Source organism: Mesoplodon densirostris, chromosome 3 (genome assembly GCF_025265405.1).
Source record: "Mesoplodon densirostris isolate mMesDen1 chromosome 3, mMesDen1 primary haplotype, whole genome shotgun sequence".
Classification (NCBI taxonomy): Eukaryota; Metazoa; Chordata; class Mammalia; order Artiodactyla; family Ziphiidae; genus Mesoplodon; species Mesoplodon densirostris.
In genome coordinates this window covers 123,726,011-123,747,199 of record NC_082663.1, presented here as the reverse complement: position 1 = coordinate 123,747,199, position 21,189 = coordinate 123,726,011, and the positions used below count along the sequence as shown (strand labels likewise).

The window sequence follows — 21,189 nt, the reverse complement described above, 5'->3', positions numbered from 1 at the left end:
CAGGGCCTGGGGTTTAATTCCTTGCCTGCCTCTGACAATCCGCATCAGGATGAGTAAATCTGAGAGGGAGTCAGGAGTCAAGGATGGTATCTGCGAGACCTTGGAGAAATCATTTACCTTCTCCGTGTCAGAGGTTTCTTATCTGTAAAATGATAAGGACGATCATGGTCCTTTTGGCTCCAAAATTCCATGAAGACTACATAGACTCCATGGTCTATCAAATGGAGCCACAGTAAATTCTGCCATCACAAAAGAAATAAAAGACTCTTGGTGCACAGCCTGCTTGCAGGTAAAGCAGTTTGGAAGCCATAGTCACTCTCTTAGGCCAACAGGAATTGCATTCATTTTTCCATCAGTCTGGGTAGAACTAGAAAAAAACATTTTGAAGGCAGCCATATTAGACAGGAATGATCTAAAACTTCACTGTCAGGGGCCCTATCCCCTCTGCATGGCTCCTGGCAGCCTTAGCACTAACCTCTCCTCTGTCCTCATTTTATTCCGTGGGGGACCAGGATCTTTTTCTCTCTTTTCTTCTCCTAATGTCTGCTTTGGAACTAATCTGATGAACTGAAGAGAAGTCACACTATGGCAGACATTCCCAAATGTCCATCACCCACAAACTGCCTTCATATTACCTCCCCCTCTTTGTACTCCCTATATAATAATAATATTTTCCTTTCGACAGACACACTATTTTTACTTACTACTAACTTTAGCCTTGTTAGAAATCATGCACTTAACATGCCATGTATGTTTTCTTACAGTTCATATTAAAATATATAATTATTAAAACCATATGTTCGATTCCGGGGAAGATGGTGGAAGAGTAAGACGCGGAGACCACCTTCCTCCCCACAGATAAACCAGAAATACAGCTACACGTGGAACAACTCCTACAGAACACCTACGGAACGCTGGCAGAAGACCTCAGACCTCCTAAAAGGCAAGAAACTCCCCACGTACCTGGGTAGGGCAAAGCGGAGAGATTCCCGCACAGAGGATCAGTGCCAACAGGCACTCACCAGCCCGAGAGGCTTGTCTGCTCGCCCGCCAGGGCGGGCGGTGTTGGGAGGCTCAGGCTTCAGTCGGAGAGCAGGGAGAGGACTGGGGCTGGCGGCGTGAACACAGCCTGCAGGGGCTAATGCACCACAGCTAGCCGAAGAGAGTCCGGGAAAAAGTCTGGACCTGCCGAAGAGGCAAGAGACTTTTTCTTCCCTCTTTGTTTCCTGGTGCGCGAGGAGAGGGGATTAACAGCGCTGCTTAAAGGAGCTCCAGAGACGGGTGCGAGCTGCGGCTGAAAGCGCGGACCCCAGAGACGGGCGTGGGACGCTGGGGCTGTTGCTGCCGCCACGAGGCCTGTGTGCGAGCGCAGGTCACTGTCCACGCCCCCCTTCCAGGGGTCCTGTGCAGCCCGTCACTGCCGGGGTCCCGGGATCCAGGGACGGCTTCCCTGGGAGAACGCACGGCGCGCCTCGGGCTGGTGCAACGTCACGCCGGCCTCTGCTGCTGCAGGCTCGCCCTGCACTCCGTGCCCCTCCCTCCCCCCGCAGCCTGAGTGAGCCAGAGTCCCCGAAGCGGCTGCTCCTTTAACCATGTCCTGTCTGAGCTAAGAACAGACGCCCTCTGGCGACCTACACGCAGAAGCGGGGCCAAATCCGGAGCGAGAAAGGGAAATCTCCCCAGCAGCCTCAGAAGCAGCGGATTAAAGCTCCACAATCAACCTGATGTACCCTTCATCTGTGGAATACAAGAATAGACAATGAATCATCCCAAACTGAGGAGCCAGGAGTCAGTGCTGTGCCTCTGAGGTGGGATAGCCAACTTCAGGACACTGGTCCACAAGAGACCTCCCAGCTCCACATAATATCAAAGGGCGAAAATCTTCCAGAGATCTCCATCTCAACACCAGCACCCAGCTTCACTCAACGACCAGCAAGCTACAGTGCTGGACACCCTATGCCAAACAACTAGCAAGACAGGAACACAACACCACCCATTAGCAGAGAGGCTGCCTAAAATCATAAAAACTCCACAGACACCCCAAAACATACCACCAGATGTGGACCTGCCTACCAGAAAGACAAGATCCAGCCTCATCCACCAGAACACAGGCACTAGTCCCCTCCACCAGGAAGCCTACACAACCCACTGAACCAACCTTAGCCACTGGGGACAGACACCAAAAACAACGGGAACTACGAACCTGCAGCCTGCAAAAAGGAGACCCCAAACACAGTAACATAAGCAAAATGAGAAGACAGAAAAACACACAGCAGGAGAAGGAGCAAGATAAAAACCCACCAGACCTAACAAATGAAGAGGTAATAGGCAGTCTACCTGAAAAAGAATTCAGAATAATGATGGTAAAGATGATCCAAAATCTTGGAAATAGAATAGACAAAATGCAAGAAACAGTTAACAAGGACCTAGAAGAACTAAAGATGAATCAAGCATCGATTAAAAACACAATAAATGAAATAAAAAATACTCTAGATGGGATCAATAGCAGAATAACTGAGGCAGAAGAACGGATAAGTGAGGTGGAAGATAAAATAGTGGAAATAACTGCTGCACAGCAAAATAAAGAAAAAAGAATGAAAAGAACAGAGGACAGTCTCAGAGACCTCTGGGACAACATTAAACGCACCAACATTCGAATTATAGGGGTTCCAGAAGAAGAAGAGAAAAAGAAAGGGACTGAGAAAATATTTGAAGAGATTATAGTTGAAAACTTCCCTAATATGGGAAAGGAAATAGTCAGTCAAGTCCAAGAGGCACAGAGAGTCCCATACAGGATAAACCCAAGGAGAAATACACCAAGACACATATTAATCAAACTGTCAAAAATTAAATACAAAGAAAACATATTAAAAGCAGCAAGGGAAAAACAACAAATAACACACAAGGGAATCCCCATAAGGTTAACAGCTGATCTTTCAGCAGAAACTCTGCAAGCCAGAAGGGACTGGCAGGACATATTTAAAGTGATGAAGGAGAAAAAGCTGCAACCAAGATTACTCTACCCAGCAAGGATCTCATTCAGATTTGATGGAGAAATTAAAATGTTTACAGACAAGCAAAAGCTGAGAGAGTTCAGCACCACAAACCAGCTTTACAACAAATGCTAAAGGAACTTCTCTGGGCAAGAAACACAACTGAAGGAAAAGACCTACAATAATGAACCCAAAACAATTAAGAAAATGGGAATAGGAACATACATATCGATAATTACCTTAAATGTAAATGGACTATATGCTCCCACCAAAAGACACAGATTGGCTGAATGGATACAAAAACAAGACCTGTATATATGCTGTCTACAAGAGACCTACTTCAGACCTAGAGACACATACAGACTGAAAGTAAGGGGATGGAAAAAGATATTCCATGCAAATGGAAACCAAAAGAAAGCTGGAATAGCAATTCTCATATCAGATAAAGTAGACTTTAAAATAAAGACTACTAGAAGAGACAAAGAAGGACACTACATAATGATCAAGGGATCGATCCAAGAAGAAGATATAACAATTGTAAATATTTATGCACCCAACATAGGAGCACCTCAATACATAAGGCAAATACTAACAGCCATAAAAGGGGAAATCGACAGTAACACATTCATAGTAGGGGACTTTAACACCCCACTTTCACCAATGGACATATCATCCAAAATGAAAATAAATAAGGAAACACAAGCTTTAAATGATGCATTAAACAAGATGGACTTAATTGATATTTACAGGACATTCCATCCAAAAACAACAGAAAACACATTTTTCTCAAGTGCTCATGGAACATTCTCCAGGAGAGACCATATCTTGGGTCACAAATCAAGCCTTGGTAAATTTAAGAAAATTGAAATTGTATCAGGTATCTTTTCCGACCACAAAGCTATGAGACTAGACATCAATTACAGGAAAAGATCTGTAAAAAATACAAACACATGGAGGCTAAACAATACAATACTTAATAACCAAGTGATCACTGAAGAACTCAAAGAGGAAATTAAAAAATACCTAGAAACAAATGACAATGGAGACACGACGACCCAAAACCTATGGGATGCAGCAAAAGCAGTTCTAAGAGGGAAGTTTATAGCAATACAATCCCACCTTAAGAAACAGGAAACATCTTGAATAAACAACCTAACCTTGCACCTAAAGCAATTAGAGAAAGAAGAACAAAAACATCCCAAAGTTAGCAGAAGGAAAGAAATCATAAAAATCAGATCAGAAATAAATGAAAAAGAAACGAAGGAAACGATAGCAAAGATCAATAAAATTAAAAGCTGGTTCTTTGAGAAGATAAACAAAATTGATAAACCATTAGGCAGACTCATCAAGAAAAAAAGGGAGAAGACTCAAATCAATAGAATTAGAAATGAAAAAGGAGAAGTAACAACTGACACTGCAGAAATACAAAAGATCATGAGAGATTAGTACAAGCAACTCTATGCCAATAAAATGGACAACCTGGAAGAAATGGACAAATTCTTAGAAATGCACAACCTGCCAAGACTGAATCAGGAAGAAATAGAAAATATGAACAGACCAATCACAAGCACTGAAATTGAAACTGTGATAAAAAATCTTCCAACAAACAAAAGCCCAGGACCAGATGGCTTCACAGGCGAATTCTATCAAACATATAGAGAAGAGCTAACACCTATCCTTCTCAAACTCTTCCAAAATATGGCAGAGGGAGGAACACTCCCAAACTCATTCTACGAGGCCACCATCACCTTGATACCAAAACCAGACAAGGATGTCACAAAGAAAGAAAACTACAGGCCAATATCACTGATGAACATAGATGCAAAAATCCTCAACAAAATACTAGCAAACAGAATCCAACAGCACACTAAAAGGATCATACACCATGATCAAGTGGGGTTTATTCCAGGAATGCAAGGATTCTTCAATATATGCAAATCAATCAACGTGATACACCATATTAACAAATTGAAGGAGAAAAACCATATGGTCATCTCAACAGATGCAGAGAAAGCTTTTGACAAAATTCAACACCCATTTATGATAAAAACCCTCCAGAAAGTAGGCATAGAGGGAACTTTCCTCAACATACTAAAGGCCATATATGACAAACCCACAGCCAACATCGTCCTCAATGGTGAAAAACTGAAACCATTTCCACTAAGATCAGGAACAAGACAAGGTTGCCCACTCTCACCACTCTTATTCAACATTGTTTTGGAAGGTTTAGCCACAGCAATCAGAGAAGAAAAGGAAATAAAAGGAATCCAAATTGGAAAAGAAGTAAAGCTGTCACTGTTTGCAGATGACATGATACTATACATAGAGAATCCTAAAGATGCTACCAGAAAACTACTAGAGCTAATCAATGAATTTGGTAAAGTTGCAGGATACAAAATTAATGTGCAGAAATCTCTGGCATTCCTATACACTAATGATGAAAAATCTGAAAGTGAAATCAAGAAAACACTCCCATTTACCACTGCAACAAAAAGAATAAAATATCTAGGAATAAACCTACCTAAGGAGACAAAAGACCTGTATGCAGAAAATTATAAGACACTGATGAAAGAAATTAAAGATGATACAAATAGATGCAGAGATATACCATGTTCTTGGATTGGAAGAATCAACATTGTGAAAATGACTCTACTACCCAAAGCAATCTACAGATTCAATGCAACCCCTATCAAACTACCACTGGCATTTTTCACAGAAGTAGAACAAAAAATTTCGCAATTTATATGGCAACACAAAAGACCCCGAATAGCCAAAGCAATCTTGAGAACGAAAAATGGAGCTGGAGGAATCAGGCTCCCTGACTTCAGACTATACTACAAAGCTACAGTAATTGAGACAGTATGGTACTGGCACAAAAACAGAAAGATATATCAATGGAACAGGATAGAAAGCCCAGAGGTAAACCCACGCACATATGGTCACCTTATCTTTGATAAAGGACGCAGGAATGTACAGTGGAGAAAGGATAGTCTCTTCAATAAGTGGTGCTGGGAAAACTGGACAGGGACATGTAAAAGTATGAGATTAGATCACTCCCTAACACCATACACAAAAATAAGCTCAAAATGGATTAAAGACCTAAATGTAAGGCCAGAAACTATCAAACTCTTAGAGGAAAACATAGGCAGAACACTCTATGACATAAATCACAGCAAGATCCTTTTTGACCCACCTCCTAGAGAAATGGAAATAAAGACAAAAATAAACACATGGGACCTAATGAAACTTCAAAGCTTTTGCACAGCAAAGGAAACCATAAACAAGACCAAAAGACAACCCTTAGAATGGGAGAAAATATTTGCAAATGAAGCAACTGACAAAGGATGAATCTCCAAAATTTATAAGCAGCTCATGCAGCTCAATAACAAAAAAACAAACAACCCAATCCAAAAATGGGCAGAAGACCTAAATAGACATTTCTCCACAGAAGATATACAGACTGCCAACAAACACATGAAAGGATGCTCAACATCTTTACTCATTAGAGAAATGCAAATCAAAACTACAATGAGATATCATCTCACACCAGTCAGAATGGCCATCATCAAAAAATCTAGAAACAATAAATGCTGGAGAGTGTGTGGAAAAAAGGGAACACTCTTGCACTGCTGGTGGGAATGTGAATTGGTACAGCCACTATGGAGAACAGTATGGAGGTTCCTTAAAAAACTACAAACAGAACTACCATATGACCCAGCAATCCCACTACTGGGCATATACCCTGAGAAAACCATCATTCAAAAAGAGTCATGTACCAAAATGTTCATAGCATCCTTATTTACAATAGCCCAGAGATGGAAACAACCTAAGTGTCCATCGTCGGATGAATGGATAAAGAAGATGTGGCACATATATACAATGGAATATTACTCAGCCATAAAAAGAAACGAAATTGAGCTATTTGTAATGAGGTGGATGGACCTAGAGTCTGTCATACAGAGTGAAGTAAGTCAGAAAGAGAAAGACAAATACTGTATGCTGACACATATATATGGAATTTAAGAAAAAAAATGTCATGAAGAACATAGGGGTAAGACAGGAATAAAGACACAGACCTACTAGAGAATGGACTTGAGGATATGGGGAGGGGGAAGGGTAAGCTGTGACAAAGCGAAAGAGAGGCATGGACATATATACACTACCAAACTTAAGGTAGATAGCTAGTGGGAAGCAGCCATATAGCACAGGGAGATCAGCTCGGTGCTTTGTGACCACCTGGAGGGGTGGGATAGGGAGGGTGGGAGGGAGACGCAAGAGGGAGGGGATATGGGAACATATGTATATGTATAACTGATTAATTTTGTTATAAAGCAGAAACTAACAACAACAACAAAAAAACCCCATATGTTCATCTGTGAATCACCTAAAATCATTTCACGTACCCCCAGTGGTATGCCTTTGACACCTGCAAAATGCTTTATTAGAGTATGAATGACAAATGCCTTTTACCAGGGGTATTAGGTTTAGATTGAATGAAAAATCCCTAACATCTTTTAAGCTACTTGCTATTTTCTTATAACAACGTGCATTTCAGAAGTGTCAGGGAACGGATGCCAAAGGTAAGAAAACATTTCACAGGACATTAATCTTAAACCAAAGGAATGGGAAGATCCCTTAATTGTAATTCCATACATCTTGGAGGCTGGGAGAATTTCTCCATGTCCCTGAAATAATCATATAATAATAGCGTGGTAATAATAACAGGAATGACGGCTACATACTGGGTGTTGACTGTTGCCAGGCTTCAGAGAGCTGCCCTATCTTCCCTTTATTTGTATGCCCGCCTGCATCACTGGCTGCCATATCGTACAGAGGACCTGGGAGACCTTTTTCATGCCTGCCCTTATTTCATCTTTGAAAACAAACAGTAGGGGGGAAAATAGCCAAACCAAGCTTGATGCACTGTGTCTCTCAGGCTTCAGCGCAAAACCCCATTTCATGCTTCAGAGCCTTGACTGTGACACGGCGCTCAGGTTGCCAAGCAGGTTGGGAGCTGGGCCCCAGATGAGCTCCCGCCACAGACTGACTGCGGCTAAATGGGCCCTGTGGGCAGCATGGCCACTTCCTGCAGGTGCAGAGCTGCTGTCTGGCTCCTTCTGTCTCTCAGAGGAGCAAGCAGAGAGGGGGTAATATGAGCTACGTATCCAGCACAATGGTCCCTGGGACTCACTGTATCTTCCAGGATGATGGGGCAGTTCTCAGTTCCAGCTGGCTGAAGTGTAACATCTCATTTGATGAACAACTTGGGTTTAGGCCTCTTACAAACAGACCAGGGTTCAAATCCTGGCTCTGCTGATGACTGATTGGTATTATTTTGAACCAGACTCTCTAAGCCTTAATTTCCTCATTTGTAACTGAGAGATGCAAGAGTCTCTACTTCCTAGGACCCCTTGATGATTCTGGTGGAGTGACTGTGAAGCATGGTGCCTAGTGCATAGTGACTTGGTTTCCTGACTGCTGTAACTACCTACCAGAAACACAGTGACTGAAAACAACAGCCATGTGTCATCTCACAGTTTGCACAGGTCAGAAGTCCAGGGTCAGAAGTCCAGGCACAGTGAGGCTCGACTAGGTTCTCTACTGAGGGTCTCACAAAGCCAAAATCAAAGTGTTGTCTGCACTGAGTTCTTACCTGGAGGCGCTGGGAGAGAATTCACTCCCAAGCCCATTCAGGTGGTTGGTAGAATTCAGGTCCTTGTGACTGTAGGTCTGAGGTCCCCATTTCCTTGCTGCCTGTCAGCTGGGGCCACCCTCTGCTCCATCTAGAGCATCTAGAAATCAGCCTTGCCCAGTACCCCCCGACACACTCTGTCTTTCCCCTCTATTTTTAAGGGCTCATGTAATTGGGCCCTCCCAGATAATCCAGAATAATCTCCCTATTTTCAGGTCAACTGATTAATTTTAATGCCACCTGCAACTTCCCTTTGCCATGTAACTAACATATTTGTGAGTGTAACACCAGGGGCAAATGTTATGGGGGCCAGAAATCTGCCTACCATCATCATTCTATATTAATTATTGTTCATAGGCCAGCTCTACAAAGGAGCACAGTTTATTTACCATGACTGCCTACAATGCATAGAGATTAAAAACCATACTCATAGGGCCTCCCTGGTGGCGCAGTGGTTGAGAGTCCGCCTGCCGATGCAGGGGATGCGGGTTCGTGCCCCGGTCTGGGAGGATCCCATGTGCCGTGGAGCGGCTGGGCCCGTGGGCCGTGGCCGCTGGGCCTGCGCATCCGGAGCCTGTGCTCCGCAACGGGAGAGGCCACAACAGTGAGAGGCCCACATACCGCAAAAAGAAAAAAAAAAAAAAAAAAAACCATACTCATAATCCCTCACTTTAATCTTTGCAATAGCTCCTGAGTAGGGGAGGTAGCATTGTTATTGCCATTCTACAGATGTTAGAATGTATTCGAAGGGTTTAGTATCTGGAGATTTGAAAAGATTCCGGGGGTATGGTGAAAAAAAAACAACAGATTACTTTCCTCAGTGGGAATTTATGGCAAGGAACATTGGGGCCATAAGTTGTGGCCTCCTTAGGGGCACACAAGGTTACTCTGGGTCTCAGAGTACCTTCTGAGACTGAGATGCATGGCAGTGGCCAACGTAGAAAGCCAGATCTCCTGGTTGTGAGTAATGGAAATCCCCTTGACACAACATAAAAAAAAGGAAAAAAAGGTTTGCAGACATACTATTAGAATACAAAGGACTCTCACATAACCCATAACCAAAGACTAGAACCAGACACAAGAAAGCCTCAGAAATACAAGCAGCCACTCCTGCGATGTCACTCATCTTTGCACAGATGTTTCATTCTTTACTTTTGGCAAAGCTGCCTCCTTGCACCGTCCCACACCCACCCTTCCCCCAGATCCAGAGTTTACGTGTCTGCAGTTCAAGTGACCAACTTGACGACTTCTAAGTTCGAATTCTAAATTCATGGGGGGTCATTTAAGCCAGCTGTCCATCTCTGTTCTAATCAGCTACAACCAGAGGGCCAGTCATGCAGGACGGACATGGCTGCCAGGCCCAAATATGTGTGTGAATGTATGAAGCAGAGGACACCTCTCAGAGAGGCAGAGACCGTGAGCTGGGTAGATAATGCCAAAGGGCATTTCTCAGCATTCTTCTCAATATAGCCAGAACTCAAAGGATCCACTTGTTCTATGTATTTTTCTGAGCAATCTCATTTCCTACAGTGAGGATCTGACTGGATCTGATTGTCACCATCCATGTGATCAGGCTAGAAACTTGTGCTGAGTAGCTTTGGGTGATAGGTCTCCTTCACAGCCAGCCCACATATGGCCACATATGATTGGTTTGCACCTCTGCTCAGTCTGTATTTTTGTTTGTTTGTTTTGTTTTTTTTTGCGGTACGCGGGCCTCTCACTGTTGTGGCCTCTCCCGTTGCTGAGCACAGGCTCCGGATGCACAGGCTCAGCGGCCATGGCTCATGGGCCCAGCCGCTCCGTGGCACGTGGGATCCTCCTGGACCGGGGCACAAACCCGTGTCCCCTGCATCGGCAGGCAGACTCTCAACCACTGCACCACCAGGGAAGCCCTGCTCAGTCTGTTTTGAGTAGGGCAGCAGGATTGGTTTCCTTCCAGACACAGCGTAGACTCCTGAGAGACCTCCTTCTGGTCTACAGGCACAGATGCATCTTGAAGCTCCACAGACTGCCCACAAATAGAGCTGGATCTTTATCCCAGGTGTTAGAACTCCAAATTCCTTATTCCTCCAATTCACTCTGTTAGAAAAGTTATGGGAATTCATGGAAACATCTCAAAACCACATGATCCATTTAAAGCAAATAATGATAGTAAAGGATGTCAGGGGACATACGTATATTGCTTAAGGAATGTCTGGCACAAAAACCAGTGGTCTGGCCATTTAATATCCTTACACTCTCCTTTGGGATCTGCAGCTCAACAAGACTCCGACAGTGAGTTTTCTGAGCACTGGTGATTTCAAGCAGGCAAATCTTTGACAGGGTACTTGGAATTGTAGATGTTAGCATTATTTCAGTCATGAGCCAACTTTCCATGACCAAGTCCAACAGTAATAATAGCTAACCTTCACTGAGCATTTTTAGTATCAGGTATATGTGTTTGTATGTGTATGTTCCAAGTAGGTAAAACACGCATACGTAAAAATAAATATGTTAATTAAGAAGTAAAAAGTGTACCTCCTCCCATCCTAATCCCATAAACCCATCCCAAAGGCAAACTCTGTTAACAGTTTCTTGGTACACTGAGAAACTCCACTGTTCTAATTGCTGTTCATATCCCACTGCCTTTTACATTACCTGCAACACAAGGATTTTTCAGGAAAATAACAGACTAACCTCAAGCAACTAATAAAGAGTACTGATCCTTATTGGTTTTGTTCCTAAAGATGCATGCAATTATGTTACTTGAATTTCAAGTGGGAATAGGAAACAAGTACAGAAAGAAACATTCTGGCAACATGGGCTTAACTGGTTTACAACTGTCTTTTTTTTTTAAACTAACTTGAGAACAAAAAAAGCTCCCTATTGATCTAATGAGAAGTAGTGATTAAATGAATAAATAAGTACTAAATAAATAAATTGGATATTTGTAGAATACAAGACAGTTTAGAAGCCTGGCTTGAGTAAATGAAAGATCTTTCTCTAACCCACCCCCTCCAGTAGCAAATAAATTAGTGGCTAGAGCAAATCAGAATGCTCTCCAATGGTAATCTTTTAAAGATTTCCTTTTCTAGAAAGAACATCTCCCTACAAGGAAGTGTAGGTATAAAAAAGAGTCTTCCTAGCAATTATTAAAAATAGCAAAGAGAAATGCTCTTAGAACTGATAAGCTCACTGCTGAGTTTGTGGTCATGACAACTTGTCATCAACGAAACAACAGAGACACTAAAAAAAAAAAAAGAGGTTTAGTTCTGTTTTGAATTAACTTGCACTGCATTTTGAAAGCAACCACTAATGACAACCACTAAAAGAGCCATACGTAGGATTTGCTCTTTGGAAATCATTCTATTGTCCATATTGCTTCAAGTAAAATAAATATATAAATGAATGGATAAAAATAGTATGGAATTTCTCTTGATATAACTGCAGGGCTTCTGATAGCTAGCTAGCATCACCTATCAAAGGAAAGATTCATCTGTTTATCTCATTGTTTTACTTGGAACAATTCCTTTCCCAAAATAATTATAAAGCAATTACTCGCCGATTTTCACTTTATTGATTACTACTTTTACTCAAAGACTAGCAATTACTACATAATTACAGTACATGGTTATCTGAGCAGTCTTAACTGTGCCTACCAAGGATAAATTATACAGTCAGTGTAGCTCTAATTATGTATCCTATAGAGCATAAATATGTAATGACTGTGTAGTTACATATTAATAAGTCCCTCTTTATCTTTCAGAGCCTAGGACAATAAAAGGCCATTTGATCTACTTCTATGAGGTTACCTCTGGAGTCAAGTGCATTGTTCTGCTTCGCTTTCTGGAAGCCGACTGACTACAATGTGCACTTAGCCCTTACCACCAGTCCTCAACCTCATCCAAGTACATCCACCAGGGCAGAGAGAAAATTGAGAAAATGAGAAGTAAAAATTTGTTTCTAACCCTCCTTTTTAGCATGTGTCCTTTTTGATGGAAACTCAGCAGCTGTGGCTTAGATTCAAGAATTGCATGTGCGGGCCTCCCTGGTGACGCAAGTGGTTGAGAGTCCGCCTGCCGATGCAGGGGATACGGGTTCGTGCCCCGGTCTGGGAGGATCCCATATGCCGCGGAGCGGCTGGGCCCGTGAGCCATGGCCGCTGAGCCTGCGCGTCCGGAGCCTGCGCGTCCGGAGCCTGTGCTCCGCAACGGGGGAGGCCACAACAGTGAGAGGCCCGCATACCGCAAAAAAAAAAAAAAAAAAAAAAGAATTGCAGGTGGAGAAGCCTGGAAGTGCCACCGCAGCCTTACCTACACTGCATGCAAAAATGCCCCAATTCAAAAGCAGGGAAGAGGCTTGAAAATGTGGTTTTGAACCATGAATGTGTTTTTATAGTCTTAGGATATTATTTTGGTTCTTAGGTTATAGTGTTGGTTCCAAAAGTGACTGTAGGGAATCATGTATCTGAAACCAAAGGGTTTAGAAGGGCAGTCCTCTAATGGACATTTAAAAAAATTTTTCTGTTTAATCATAAAACCAAATTTCAAAAAATGTTTTGAAATAAGCATGTTACCACGAAACTAAATAAAGCTCATCAAACTGTATTACATCTGGGCTACAACACAAAATTCAATTGTACAAACAATGGAAGGGAACGGATGGCAAGAAAGAGCTTCAGGGAAGCAGAAGACAAAAGACAAGAAATAGCTCTCCCAGGGACCTCCCCGGTGGTCCAATGGTTAAGACTCTGCACTTCCACTGCAGGAAGCCTGGGTTTGATCCCTGGTCCGGGAACTAAGATCCCCACATGCACAGAGCGGCCAAAAGAAAAAAGAAAAAAGAAACAGCTCTCCCAGCCATTGTCATGCTGAGGGATGGATCCTGACACGCACAGGTGAGGTGTGAACAAAATGAGGATAGACAACTTAGCAACATGCCCTCCTGCCCTTGGCCACACACCCTCTCCTGCAGCCATCGTTCTCTGAAAAATTGCTCCTTTCCAGGGTGCCCCTGATGTTCCTGGAGCAGAGATCATGCTGACTTGCCAATTATTCCTCTCATAGGGAAGAGCCTGTCACAAAGGAGGAGGAAGAGACAAGGTCAGAGAACAAACACGCATCCCCAGATAGACAGCCGAGGCCACTACTACTTGGGTCACCACGGAAGACAGGCTATGATAAGTATTAGACCTATCCTCCTGAACAATGGCCTTGAGGTCTGGATTCAGGTTAGTCCACAATAAACAGTTTTTAACCGAATAATAAATAAATGAGTGAATGAGGAGCTCTACAGAAGTTTTCAGTTGGGAGCAGTGTAAATCAAAGACCCTGAAAGGAATTAAGGAAAGAGAGAAGACTTCTAAAGAAACTATTTCTAAGCACCCAACACTCTACATACACCCTCTTCTTTAAAATTTATTTTATTGAAGTATAGTTGATTTACGATGTTGTGTTAGTTTCTGCTGTACAGCAAAGTGATTCAGGTATACATATTCTTTTCCATATTCCTTTCCATTATGATTTATCACAGGATATTGAATATAATTCCCTGTGCTATACAGTAAGACCTTGTTGTTCATCCATTCTTTGTATAACAGTTTGCATCTGCTAATCCCAACTCCCACTCCATCCCTTTCCCAACCCCCTCCCCTTTGGCAACCACAAGTCTGTTCTCTATGTCTGTGAGTCTGTTCCTGTTTAATAGATAGATTCATTTGTGTTATATTTTAAATTACACATATCTTCTTTAATCTTTGCAAGAACTCTGTGTGGTGGACCTTATTATTCTTGTTTAACTGATAAGGAAGCTAAGGGCGGGGCTGATGAAGTCCCAGTATCATATGCTAAGTGAGTGGCAGGGCTTGGATTTGTACTCAAGTCTGCCAGACTCAAATATCCCATGCTCACTCAACTGTGATGCCCACATCTAATAACACCTGAGAGTACTAAGGACCAAATTTAATGAGTACTTACCAGTTCCAGGTGCCTTACACACATTTTATTCAATGCTATGAAGTAAATCTGTTAAAGAATCAGTAATAATTCTATTTTCATTCCCAATCCACAGATGAGGAAACTTAAGGAAGTGCCTTAAGGAAGTGAACTCTCTTTCCCAAGATGATATAGTAAGTACTATATCATCATGATATAATGTATGATGATGATATAAGTACTATATCATCATCATTTAGTACTTACTATGATATAGTAAGTACTAAAGCTGGAATCAAACCCAGATCAAATAGCAAAGCGTGTGCTCTTAATCACCACCCTCTACCACTCTTATTCCACAGACCCAAAAAGAAGAGGTGGTGTTCTGCCCCAAGGAGGTTTATAATCTAGCATGGCTCTGGCCGTCCCATAGGAATCATACCTTGCCATAGGAATTCATTACCGAATTACATGCAAGTGGTAAATGAACACATTTTTCTTTCCTTGTCTGGATCACCTTTATTTTTCCCCCCTGCCATACTAGGGGATTCACCTCCACACTCCCATAGCACCCTGAATATGGGCTTGTCTTCTTTCCCTACTGGGCCCTGATAGATTTTTAGGTCTAAAAGTGTAACTCTTATTTCTGTACCTACAGGACCTGGCTGGGAGCAGGTGCTCAACTGCTTTGGAGTGATGAATGAGTGAATGAATGAATGAATGAACAGACATTGAATTCTAGACTGGAAGGGCCTTTGGGAAAATTTATTCCAACTACCTTATTTTACAGAATTCTTCTGGATTCAGAAAAGTGTTAAGTGACTTGACCAAGAGTAATTTCTATATAAATATGTTAACATACATACACATACACACACACATACACCAAAACCAAGAGTAAAGTGTATAAAATGTAGCTCTCTTGGGACCAATTTTTATGCATATTTTTAATTTCTTACAGATTTTTTAGCTATATAGGCCACAGACTGTGATAAGAACACACCCTAATTTGGCAAGTGTTTTGTATCCATAATGAGATTTCTAAATGTTATCTGTTTTTAGTATATAAAGATATCCTAAGTAAAATATTTAATGTAATTGTGGCACTTGTCACATAGACTTTCCTCCTTCTATACCCCAAAGGATTACATAGCCTGAGGTGGAAGTCAGCAAGTAACAGGTTCTGTATATTTGTGTATTTTTCCTGAAAGCACTTTTTAAGTATACAATTTATGCCTCAGCAGTGAGGAATTCCTGAAATTGAAAGAGAGACTTGAAATGGACACAGTACATCTGATTAGCGACCTGGGAACTCACCCGGTCAACCCAGGACCGGATACATTTGAAATTGAAAGGGGATGTCATTAATAATTAGGTCTGATACAGATGGCACATGAGAAGATGCTCAACATTGCTAATTACTAGAGAAATGCAAGTCAAAACCACAATGAGGTATCATCACCTCAGACCAGCCAGAATGGCTGTCATCAAAAAGTCTATAAATAATGAATACTGGAGAGGAAGTAGAGAAAAGGGAACCCTCCTACACTGTTAGTGGTAATGTGAATTGGTGCAGCCACTATGGAAAACAGTATGGAGGTTCCTTAAAAAACTAAAAATAGTACTACCATATGATCCAGCAATCACTCTTGGGCATATATCCAGAGAAAACTCTAATTCAAAAAATACATACACCCCAATGTTCATAGCAGCACTATTTACAATAGCCAGGACAAGGAAGCAACCTAAACGTCTACTGACAGATGAACAGGTAAAGAAGATATACACACACACAATGGAATACTACTCAGCCATAAAGAAGAATGAACTATTGCCACGTGTAACAACATGGATGGACCTAGAGAATATTATACTTAGTTAAGTAAATCAGACAGAGAAAGACAAATATATCACTTATATGTAGAGTCTAAAAAATAATACAAATGAATCCATATACAAAACAGAAACAGGCTCACAGACATAGAAAACAAACTTATGGTTACCAAACTGTAGAGGGAGGCGGGTAGGGATATATTAGGAGTATGGGATTAACAGATACAAACTACTATATGTAAAATAAATAAGCAACAAGGATTTATTGTACAGCACAGGGAACTATATCAATATATTGTAATAAACTATAATGGAAAATAATCTGAATATATATATATATATATATATATATATGAATCACTTTGCTGTATACCTGAAACTAACACAATATTGTAAATCAACCATACTTCAATAAAATAATAATTATTAGGTCTGTCGTGGCCCAAGCATCTTAGGAGAGATAGTCACCCTATCTGTCATCATCCGAACACATTTACAGAGCAATGTTAAGTAAGTTTTCAATGAAGGTGAGAGGCGTGGTTGGAAAACAAGTCATGGGGAAAACATTCTTGGTATGGGAAATGACAGAGACAGAAGGTTTGTAATCTGTCACCTTTGAGGGATATGAGAATCTGATAGAAATCATAGACTTCCTGTAGACAATGTATGTACACACAAATTTTTGCCCAAATTTTGGAAGGTTCATAAATTCCTTGAAGTCCATCCATAGTTTCCTGGACTGTCAAATAAGACCTTCAGATTAAGAACCCTGGTTCCACAACAGGATTTCTAAAACTTGGCACTACTGACATTTTGTGCTGAATAATGCTTTGTCATTGGGGGCTGCCCTATGCAATGAAGGACACATAGCAGGATCCCCAGCCTCTACCCTCTAGATGCTGTTAGCACCCCACCCCCAATTATGACAACCAAAAATGTCTTCAGGCATTGCCAAATGTCCCATGGGGTGCCATATTGCCCCTAGTTGAGCTCACTCTTCTAGAGGTATGAGCATGAAAGCCTCACATAGAGGATAAAAATTAGACATAACTCCTAGTATACAACACATAACAAATGAGAGTCTAATAAAATGTGAAGCAGTGCAATATAAAAATTGCCAAACTCCCCTTTGAATCTGCCTGTGCTCTTAATTCACAACAGAGATAACCATTCTCTTTACAAAGGAGAGCTAATGACACCTACTTAGGAGAATCTGGCTCCACTGAAGAGCTCCTGGGCCCTACCGCCTCACGCCACTGCCTGACAGGTGTCGAGCGGAAATGATTCTGCAGGAAACATTCTGAAGTGTTTGTAATGAGGAGAACTTGTAACCCAAACTGTGAGAAACATTCTGGGAGGCTGTTGCAATTATAATCAGTCCTACAGAGACAGGGTATATTAAGCACCTGGAGAAGAGTAGCTTCCAATTCAGTAAGTTTATTTATGCCTATTTATTAGGCATGCACTGCATCCTCAGCATCTTCTCTCATTTGGAGACACGTGATCTCAAAGATCCATTTAGCCATAAAGTTTTGTGATTCTATTAGTGTGTGTGTGTGTGCGTGTGTGTCTGTGTGAGAGAGAGAGAGGGAGAGGGGCGGTATATATATACACACACATATATAAAATATATATTATATCTAGATATACGTATATATCATATATATGATATATATGTCACTTTCTGAACCTTCTGAGCCTCAGTTTCCTCTGTATACTGAGGGTGGATAACCACACAGCAAGTCCCAAATGTGGGTCTACAGATTAGCACTTGGTAGCCGCATAAGACGCCCTTGAGAAACTTGTTAATAGGGCTAACGGGGAGGGGGCGGGGGCTTGAAGTGTCATTTGCCTCAAGGCCCCATATTTACAAAAGGCCTCAAGTGTTAACTTTTTGTGCTATCACCAATCAAGCTTATATATACAGTCAGTCTATTTTGAACATGTGTTAAAATTAATTCGCTTAATAGAAACATTAAAAGTCACATATTTGGCCCCTTCTTGTGGAATTTCAATTTGAATATACCAGGAGCTTCAAAAAGTAGAAGCGGCTTAAATCCCTCACTACCTATGAGTCTCTGCTTATTATGAAAATAAATGCCTGTGTCCATCCCCTATAGGTTCTATCTCCGTAGCTGTGTGATGGATAGTGGGAATCTGCATCTTAACAAGTACCCTAGGTGATTCTGAGCTCCTGGGTGGCAGCAGACTTTAACAAGCAGGGATTTAGCTAAAGAGAGGAAAAGGAAGCAGGTATCTTTCCCAGGATATTAGACAAAGAGAAATGCACAGAATTATGGGCGACCCGAGAAGTTAAAGCTAAAACATTTTCCTTTGCTTCCTTCTTATTCTTGTTATCAACCACTCACTGCTTATTCTTCAAGGCCCAACTCAAATACCACCTCCTCTGTGAAATCTTTAAGACAATCCCCTGTTCCATTAGTTATTGCAACATCCATTGAGTTGTAAGCTTCCAGAGAGACAGAGAACACCTTGGTTATATCTTATTTATACAGTGCCTGGCACCAGACATATTTAATACATTTGATGGCTATAGTATTTTATTTCATCATTTTCTCCCTATTATAATTTGTCCCAGAAGATTTCAAATTTCAAGAAAAGGCCATAGCTTCTGATCCTACAATGGGCATAATTACATTCTGGATCAAAACCTGAAATGAGAGGGAACTGCCAGCATGGTCAGGTGAGGGCCCTCTTCCAGGTTGCAGGCTTCTATTGTATCCTCACATGGCAGAAGAACTAAGAGTTTCTCTGAAGACTCATAAGAGCACTATTCCCGTTCCTGAGGGTTATACCCTCATAACCTAATCACTTCCCAAAGGCCCCACCTATCACCTTCGGAGGTTAGGGTTTCAGCATGTGAACTTTCAGGGACATAAACATTCAGACCATATCAATGCATGTTTCACTGAGTAAAACTGTGGGAGATTCTAACCATGTTAAGTTATGCGGGAATTATAGAAGTATAAGACATAGTCCCTGCCTTAAAATTTTTGCAATCTTCTTAGGAAAAATACATTCACGTATTAAACAAGAGAGCAATAAACTCAGAAAAATTGAGAATTTAATTGTGTTCTACAAGCTCCTGAGAGGGAGGTCAACAAAGGCTAAAATTTCTCCTTTCAATGTCTCAGAAGCTACAGAGATATTTCTCCCAAATGGACTGACCTTACTAGACTTAAGCTGATTTAGAAAAATAGAAGGGATTTTAATAGAGAGAACAGAACAGGAAGGGCACTCTGGGCAAGGGGAAATAGGTGGGGGGAAGGCAAAAATCAGCATGGTGTGTTACTAATACATGCCTGAGATTGGTCTGAACAAATCTGGGGTAAAAGAAAGGAAGCAGCAGAGTAGAGAATGATGATAAAGGACCAACTGTCAGAAACTACAGAAAAATAGGTTAAAAAAGAAAGAAAAAGAAATGACATGTAGGAGGACACATTAATATGAGAAATGTAGGTGATATTGGATTGTATCACCACTCACCATTTTATGGAAGGAAACCAAGGACCACAGAAGGTGAGAGAAACACCATGTCAGTGAGTCTTCTGGCTAGCCCACCATGCTTTTACTACCTGTCTCTCCCCAATGGATAACATTCCTCCAGAAGCTTCACATTTCCTAACATAAAAACTGAGTTTGAGAGCTAGTTTGGAGATTTGATATTCCTTAAATGTAAATGGCCATCTTCTGAAAATTGCTTCTATAAGCCTCTGAACTGAACAGCGAGAACATAAATTGGGGGATTTATTTTTCTATTTCAATGTTGTTTATATATTTGTTTTGATCTGCAAAGTTAAGGCCCTGTGGACAGGAGCTAACCAGACAACTATATCTCAAATAATATGTTCAATATTTTTGTCATCTGAAAGCGCCAATCTATAGAATGGGCAGAGGGCAGGCCATAAACGTGGCAGTCATAGGTTTGTTTTCTGACTCCAGAACTTTCTACATGTGTAACATTGGGCAACTCACTTTATCTCTATAAAATTAGGTTCCCTCATCTATAAAATTAGGTTGATAAAATCCTGGGAATGTTGTGGGGACCAAACAGGATAAGGCAGGCAAAGTACTTAATGAAGATCCAAGAGCATGTTGAGTCCTCAGTAAATATTAGGTATTATTGGCTATAATACTTTCAAATACATGGTGCTTTAAAAGAAAATTCAGAAGTTATACCCTAGAGTAGCAGAGTATGCACTGATTTGTAAGCCTTATATTAAATTCACTTAATATAATTCACTGTGTTTTCTGGTTCACAGGTGAAGTTAATTTTTATATTTACCAGGAGATAGACTGAGCACATATTTCACACCCAGCAGAGAAGGAATCCTCATAAATGACTTCATTCTATTTCAATGAGTGTATTCCAAATTTTGCAGTCATAATATCTAGAACTAAGATATTTTAATTTCAACATATATTAAAGCTTTGTGTTTTACAGTTTATTATTGTTTTATATGTGATTAAATATGGCAGGTAATTTTTACATAGTTTAGGGGCTCTAAGGGTTTTAACTGGTCATAGGTGGTGGGGTAGAGAGGGGCTAAGGGTGAACTCTAGGGGGATCATAAAGTCCCTGAAAGTGTATGCACATCTTGGATGCTTGAAAGGGTCCAGAGCTATTATCAAATTCTCAAAAGAGTTCATGATAATAAAAGCTTACGATCTACTGAACAATATCAATGAGAGAATGATAAAATCAATAATTTCACACATATATAATAGACTAATCAAT

At 41.1% G+C, this 21,189-nt stretch overlaps 1 protein-coding gene across 1 annotated transcript in view; it reads right to left on the bottom strand.

The window, feature by feature from the left end:
• KCTD16 (potassium channel tetramerization domain containing 16) overlaps positions 1-21,189 on the bottom strand; it is a 298,172-nt gene that overhangs the window by 121,618 nt on the left and 155,365 nt on the right. The gene's annotated exons all lie outside the window — the stretch shown is intronic.